This window comes from Bidens hawaiensis, unplaced genomic scaffold, assembly GCF_021521415.1.
Source record: "Bidens hawaiensis isolate Kalapana, Puna unplaced genomic scaffold, B.hawaiensis_p1.1 tig00022179_1, whole genome shotgun sequence".
NCBI classification, from domain to species: Eukaryota; Viridiplantae; Streptophyta; class Magnoliopsida; order Asterales; family Asteraceae; genus Bidens; species Bidens hawaiensis.
In genome coordinates this window covers 336,582-345,152 of record NW_027493444.1, presented here as the reverse complement: position 1 = coordinate 345,152, position 8,571 = coordinate 336,582, and the positions used below count along the sequence as shown (strand labels likewise).

General features: G+C 34.4%; 1 pseudogene across 1 annotated transcript; it reads left to right on the top strand.

Annotated features, from left to right (window-relative positions):
* The first annotated feature begins 4,726 nt into the window (after window positions 1–4,726).
* Window positions 4,727–8,018, top strand: LOC143564951 (2-methylene-furan-3-one reductase-like; annotated as a pseudogene). Its single transcript, XR_013140970.1, has 4 exons — window positions 4,727–4,894; window positions 5,820–6,143; window positions 6,244–6,403; window positions 7,631–8,018. The product of XR_013140970.1 is annotated as a 2-methylene-furan-3-one reductase-like (transcript).
* Window positions 8,019–8,571: the final 553 nt, after the last annotated feature.

Here is an 8,571-nt window from a genome sequence, read left to right as displayed (position 1 = left end):
GGAAAAAAAGTGGAATTGTATGGTGAAGAATGTGGGGTCGTAGTAGATGGGGGCATGAGCACCCGGTGCACGTTCGAGCCAAGCTGCCATTATCGGAAATTATAATCGGAAGAAAGGTGGATTGTGATTGTGATTGTGGATTCTGATTATGGATTGTGGTTGTGATTGTGATTGTGACTGGTATTTAAACACCATCGGAAACCGCCGGTACATCTCCCTGACAATTTGAAATTGGCGGCACAAGAAACTGTAAAGGCAATGATGACGTCGCCACTCGTCAAATCAACGTGTGGGCATTAATTACGATTGGACACGCTTTTAATATTATATTGTGACCATTTATTACTTATAGCCACACATAATAAGTGTATCCGTGACAATAAAAAACTTAGAAAAAATAAAACTAAGATATTCTTTGGTCACACAACCTCATATAAGTGACCATTAATTACATTTGGACACACTTAAAAATATTTAAGTGTGACAATTTCTCACTTATAGCCACACAAAATAAGTGTATCCGTGACAATAAAAAACTTATAAAAACAAAACTAAGATACTCTTTAGTCACACAACGTCGTATAAGTGGCCATTAATTACATTTGGACACACTAAAACATCCTTTAAGTGTGACAATTTATAACTTATAGCCACACATAATAAGTGTATTCGTGACAATAAAAAAACGTATAAAAAGCAAAACTAAGATACTCTGTGGTCACACAACCTCGTATAAGTGGCCATTAATTACATTTGGACACACTTAAAAATATTTTATTGTGACCATTTATAACTTATAGCCACACATAATAAGTGTATCCGTGACAATAAAAAACTTATGAAAAATAAAAGTAAACTACTCTTTGGTCACACAACGTCGTGTAAGTGGCCATATATTTTAAGCGTTTTAGCCACATAACTAATAAATACAATGGTTGTTCTTCATATTTCGTCACTTTATTAGAAATGGGGCTAGAAAATGTGACATTAGGTCACACAACGTAATATAAGTGGCTATATCTTTTACCTTTTAGACACATCTCTTATCAATACAGTAGCCGTTTGTCAAATTTGGCCACTCTATTCAAACATGTGGCTAGTTAAATGTCACAGTTTGTGGCTAATGCATGTGTTTTTGGTCACATGTATCAAAGATCAAACAAATTATGACTGTAGGTCACATTTCGCCACACGTTTTTATAATGTGGCTAGTTTTTGTCACAGTTGTTTTCAAGTGTGGCGAAAAGTACCTGACTAGGTATAGAATGGTCACGTGAAGAATAATATGTGTGGCCAAAATATTCTGGAAGGTTTTCAAACATGGTCAAAGACCTTTTAACCACACATTTAAGCCGAAGTGTGGCAAATCGCCCAGACCACATGTGTGGCGGAAGGTCGATATTCACGTAGTGACGGGCCTAAAAAGTAGGAAAACAATTTTAGCGAGTGGTTCGTTTTAGTCGGCACATGAACCCGATTTTATGTCAGGTTCGTTGCCGTCATGATAAAAATATTATTCTTTGGTTATAATTTTAGTAGTTTATGTTTCAAAAGTTATATGTAGAAAAATAATTAAATTTTTTTCAAAATAAACATAAGCGAGTTGAGTTTGTTTTCGGTCGGAATAATGCTGTTGAAAAATATTTTTAATATAGCATAGCGTCCTAAACAAACTAAACTCGCAGGAAAATCTACATACTAATCCGAGGAGTGAACAAAAAAAAAACTTGAACTTGAGCGGTTTGATTTTTCTTGGTCAAAGTTGGACTTTGCACAAATTAGAGAACTAGATAACAATTAGGAGTGAAATGAATTGTGATGAAAGATTTGCAGAAGCAGAGGCTAGTATATATAGGGCAAGAATCGTTAAAAACGAATTAAATTGATAGCTAGTCAAATGGTTAGTCATAAGGCTTAAAATCATGAAATTGTCTTTTGACCAAAATGGTGACTAGGAATCATGCACACAAGTTAAAATTGGGTCTAAATACATGTTATAATGTTCAAACGAATCAATAAACGAGAAATCAGTCAAACTTGATGCAAGCCGTGAAACAAGCTCCATTTGACTTTTATGGCCTTGACGCGTATCGCGCGACGGGTAAAAGAGCAAATGATCGCGTAGCGTGAACCAATTTGATAATAGGTGTAACCTAGGATCATCGTGTTGTGCGACGGGCGTACGTAGCTTGTGTCTGTTGAGTTTTGACAAAATTGGACCTTGGACTTTGGTTTAAATGCAATAATGGTTTGAAATACATTAAATTTAACTTGTAAAGAATTTCATAACATCTAAACAACATAACATGTATAAATACTTATTAAAGAGGACTTGTGAAAGGACAAATAACATCATAGTGACATAATAAATATTAATACTCAATAAATACAAAATTTTATAAATAAACGCGAATTCGAAAAGTATCAAAATTTTAAAATGGATCGTGTTTTCGGGTTTGAAAAATGACGAAGGTCATAGGATTCACAAATTTTGGAAATTTAATCTTGAAATTAAAATAAAAACAAATTTTAAAAAGAAAAAAAATACTACATGGAATTGTTAAAAGTTATAACAAATTTTATATATACGTAATTAAATAAATTAATAATAATAATAAAATAACACTGATCTTTGAATGGCCCGAAAGAAGCCACAAATGAGAAATATAACAAGGACATTTATATATAAGATGTACATACGGCGTATTCACTATGCCCTTATCATACTACTTTTGTCCCGTTTTCACAAAATCAATCCAAGTTCCGAGTTATTGCCCAACCGTACTTATTATGTTTTTCATGCGATGACTTTGATAATTACGTGTCGACCTGCAATTACCTTTATCGTCGGATGATCCACATAATTTGTCCCATTGTGTGGGTTTTAAGATATAAACAATAACTAAAATAAACTCTTGTATGAAAACCTGGAAAGAACAATGAACAATAAAGATCAAAACTAACAAAAATATATAAACGAACCCTTGAGTTCAAGGATAACACGAAAATATTAGGTTAAAATAAATAAATGAAACTATTAAAGTTTAAACAAAATAAACTATGCTATTGAGGTTAAGATGATAAAAACGAAATTCTAGAGTAACACCAAAAAATGAGTGAAAACGTTAATGTCATGAACACCGCAATAAATAAATAAGTTTTGTATCCTAAATCCAGTAAACAGTAGGTGAAAAAGACTGGGTGTTTAACTGTATTAGTGCATTGGTAGGTCTTAAACAAACGAGTAAGGAAGATTATGTGATATAAATATAAAAATTGCCAAATTGAAAGATGTGTTAGTCTCTTGCAAAGTCTTGGTAATGAATGCAGAAATGTAATAGTCTGTCATACTCAAGTCTTAAATCAGTTTGATCACCAAAATCGTTTCAAATTAAATTGATTAAAAGTTACTAGTTAATGTTTCACACTTCAACGATGTATAGTCTTATGACCTTAAATCATGTATTGATGGGATACTTCGAAAGTTTTGGACTTCATTAGGTCTTTATGCGGTTTTCATCTGGTAATTCATTTTGGTGAATATTATTATGCTTAAAAGGCGAACCCGCAGTTTATCTACCATTATAAGTCATTAAACTTGATCACTGTTGTACTTTGTACAAATTCACTACTGACTTGATCAAACCACGTTGTGAGTCATATGTTGTCCTCTTGCTCGCGTCTTATTACTATTAAGAAACTGACCACAAGGAACACAATGTATGTAAGCCATTTAGTTAAAATCGTCCATACCCTTCAATGGGAAATGAACTCGAGGTTGCTTGATAACAGGGGTATATCTTGTAATGGGGATTATTTGCTAACTTGCTAATATAAAACTAAAAATCAATGTATTTTGATCGACTGATTTCAAGGTTTAAATCAAGTTGGGGTGATATGGTAAAAATCAAAATAAGTTTGATCAAGCTTAGAGGCTGATAGTTTCTGATATTTTGTGTCCTAATTGAACATTAAATCATATCACACAAATTTCTGAAAAATTTGTTATAACGCTTAAGTGGATAACAATATCAATGCATGACTTAACACCAATCATCATAAAGCCGAAATATAAAACTGTGATGAGCGAATTTCTTGGTCAATATGATTCCATGCTCAACTCACAAATTATGTCATGCTTCTGTAGTTTACATGTTTGAAAAGACGATTTTACCTTTGGCCCCATTGTTTTTAACAGTCAAACAAACATCTAACTTAACGAAGAGTTCTAGTTAAGCGGGATTACAGTACAGGTGCTCAAAGTATCATACAAAATGATATTTGACCAAATGCGTGCATTTTACACTTAACTCTTACATAAACAAGACGTTTTACCACCACCTTAGCAACAAACACAAACATTTTATCAAAATTAAAAAAAAATACATATTTAAAATAGAAGTTTCCAGCACTTAAAATAAAAACAAAAGCAACACCATAAAAAGCAAGGTAAGAAAAACATATGATGGAGCCACACGTTCACTAACAACAACATCATCGGATAATGGAAGCAGCAGCAGCAGCAGCAGCAGCTCTGTTGAGCTCCACCACAACCACCAGACTCCAACCACCACTTTCTTTCTCAACATTATTCACACCCACAACCACCATCAAACCACCTTCTTATCCTTTATTCACCCGCCAAAACAACAGACTCTCTTTACGGGTGTCGAAGTCTTCGGGACCTGTTGTAACTGGAACAAAGGTAGAATCTTATTCTTCTGAAATGAAGGCGTGGGTCTACGACGAGTACGGTGGGTGGACGTCTTGAAGTTTGCTTCGGATGTGACGGTGCCTGCTGTGAATGATGACCAGGTGCTGCTCAAAGTAATTGCTGCCGGTTGATTTTAAGAGGAGGCTTGGGAAGTTTCAGCCCACCGATTCGCCTTTGCCGGTAATTGTTTCCGGTTTATGGGATTCAAATATGTAACTGTAGAAACTGGAAGTTTAATAATTCTTACTTGTTAATATGTTCCTTGTTGATTGCTTGCTCGTAGACGATTCGGTTTTGGGCTAAAACAAAACTAAATTCGGCTTTGTCATTCGAATTTGAAATTTTGAGATTATTATACATTTGGGCTATAATGTTTGAGTTACATATTTATTAATCAAATTACCTTAAATAATAGATAAATAATCAAAATGTATAAATTTGGTTCGATTTTTTGTTTTCTATTACTAGGGGGCTGCACGATTCGGTTTGCGTCAGTTTTGGGCTAAAACTGAGCCAAATACTGTACCTTTGGTTTTGAATTTTTAAAAACTGTTCGGTTTTGGTTTTTTGGTTTTCGGTTATGCGTTTGATCTTGAAAATATTGAGTTGAAATTTTTTTTGGGTCAAAATAATGAATTTGGGCCTAAACTATTTTCTTAACTAATAAGTGGTTTGATTATTATATATTTGGGGATAAAATATTTGAGTTAGCATATTTATTAAATTGCTTAATATAAAAAATAAAAACAAAATGTATAAGTTCAGTTTATGTTTTTTCAAGTTTTATTACACGCCAAACCAAAACCGAACCGTAAGTTTGGTTTTCAGTTGTCACAGAAACCTAAAAACCAATCTGTCAGTTTTTTCGGTTTCATGCGCACTCCTACTTGCTCGTTTATCATTTGTAACAGTAGTAAAAAAATCATTGCTTCATTTGTGTGTGATTGATTGTTTCAATTTTGCTAGCCTTTGTTACTGCCTTTTGAAATTGATCATCTAATTATTACTTATCATCTAATCATATGTTATAGAGTTTATAAATCACTACTTCATTATAATAAACATAGTTTTTGAGCCTGATAAGAGTGTTTGTTACTGTTAACAGACTGTTCCAGGATATGATGTTGCTGGTGTGGTGGTCAAAGTAGGAAGTCAAGTAACCGGTCTGAAAGTAGGAGATGAAGTATACGGAAACATAAGTGAGAAAGCACTTGACGGGCCAAAACAGTCGGGTTCATTAGCCGAGTACACTGCAGTTGAAGAGAAACTGTTGGCTGTAAAACCAAAAAACTTGGATTTTATACAGGCTGCCAGTCTCCCACTTGCAATTGAGACCGCATATGAAGGTCTAGAACGAGCCGGTTTCTCAGAAGGCAAGTCAATCCTTATCTTAAACGGTGCTGGTGGAGTCGGGTCGCTCACGATTCAGGTATAACAAAACTGAGATGTTAAAATATGCTAATGCAGATAATGTATTAATATGAATGATATGTGATGTGTTTGTTTATTGACAAGATTTGTTTATGCAGCTTGCAAAGCAAGTGTTTGGTGCTTCAAAAGTTGCAGCCACGTCTAGCACTTCAAAACTCGAGTTGTTGAAAAGTTTAGGTGCTGATTTGGCAATTGATTACACGAAAGAAGACTTTGAACAATTGCCGGACAAATACGACGTTGTTTTTGATGCAATTGGTAAGTCGTTTCTGTTATTCGTTTCCTAAATAAACGTGTTAATTACTGAAAAAGAAGATTCACTTGTGTTACAAAAAAAATGAAATAAATCAAAACTGCAAAAATTAGGGAGACATATAGTGGAACTTGATAGAAGTGTGTATGGGTCGATTTTGATTGGTTTTGGCTTCAAACCAAACCGAAAACCGAAATTATGTTTTTGAGTTTTTGAAACACATTTCGTTTCGGTATTACCATTTGGGCTTGAAACTTTTGCACCGAAAAAAATTGATCCAAAAGAATGAATTTGACCCAAGTCTTTTTGTTATGTAATGATTAATTAATATTATACATTTGGGTTACATTATTTATTAAATTCTTATAAATTACTTAGCATTCAAATCAGAAATGAAAATCCATAAATTTGGTTCAGTTAACTTTTTCCGGTTTAAGTTACATGCAAAATCGAAACCGACCGGCAATTTAACTTTTACGAAAACATAAAACCAGACGTCGATTTTTCTGTTTATTCAGCTTTAATAAGACCCCTAAAAGTTTGGCCTAATAGTTGTGACAAACCACTCAGGCGTGTCAAGACATTCATGTCCATTACTTATGGATCATGTAACTCCAAACGTCGCCCAATTTATGCCCGTTTTTAGTTGGGCCCAAATTTACCTTGTTTGTATGAATTATGTCTGTCAAGCTATAATCCAAGTATGAGTCTGTTAGCTCTGGGATCAGCTGCTTATCAGAATAAACAATAATGCACACAAATACACACTTACATTATAAGTGTACTTATTGATCACAACTAGGGGTGTAAACGAGCTCGGCTCATTTTATCTTACGGGAGCTCGAGCTCTAGCTCTAGCTCGGCTCGTTTTGAGCTATTTTTCTAAAGCTCAAGCTCAGGCCATAAGTCGTTTTTCAAGCTCGAGCTCGGCTTGATTATTATATATTTAATTAAATTAAATGCATTGTTAGTTATTTTTGTATATTATGAGAAACACCTTAACGGTCCTAAGCTCGGCTTGAGCTCATGTCCAGCACCTTAAATGTGCCAATGATCGGCTGTGCAGCGTATAATCATACATAGAAATTGAAAAGAGTTAAAACTCAAAACTACGCTAGGCTCGATAAGGATTGGCTCGTTTCAGTCCCTTCTTGTCTATTCGATATCGAGTAGTTTGTGACCCCTAATCATAACATACTTTTTGAGGGTTGAAATTTGTGGTTTGGTTGCAGGGCAAGGTGAGAAGGCGGCGAAGGTGGTTAAGGAAGGTGGCAGTGTAGTGGTTCTAACCGGTGCAGTGACACCACCAGGGTTCAGGTTTGTTGTGACCTCTACCGGTTCAACATTGACAAAGCTGAACCCGTACTTGGAGAGTGGGAAGGTGAAGGCGGTTATTGACCCGAACAGCCCGTTTCCGTTTGACCGGGTGAAAGAAGCTTTCTCTTACCTTGAGACTAATAGAGCTATTGGGAAGGTTGTTGTATATCCTATTTCTGAAGACTACATTTTGGAGAAGTTGGCAAAATAAATGTAAATAACCAAGCATGTGGTGAGTGTTATTGATATTATGATATTTAAGGTTAGTTTCAATCTCTTTTGTTGTTTATATGCACATATGAGTCACATATTATATATTGTTTTTTTGTGCTACCTTGGCAAATCCATTCTTCCATGGTGTTTTTCCTTTGCTTGATTGGTGTCATAAACAATATCATTATGTAGTAATCAGATTATCCATCTGAACACCATAAATTACATTAGTTATAGAATGTGTGAAATAAACAAATGCATCTGGTAAAGTAACACCAAGTAAACTATTGGTATGGTCTGAGGAAAGTATGATGGGATGAACCTTTTTTCTATTATTTATCCCAAAATATAGAGTTATTGCGCCATCCACGCCTCCAAAATCCGTTTTCTTCACATGTAAATGTGTAAATGCATCGTTTCCAAGTAACATAAAGTTTAACAAGTAAATAAATAAAAAACGTACTAAAAATATACAAGTAAACTACTAATGAAAAAAAATGGTTAGAAAACTATGGTATTGATACATAAAAGAGCAGAGAGACATGGATAAGGTAGTATAAATGCTCTTGAAGCCAAGCTAGGACCTATTCGTTCCCCTAACAAATTCGTACTTTAATACCACACCGGCTAAGACGAACAAAGT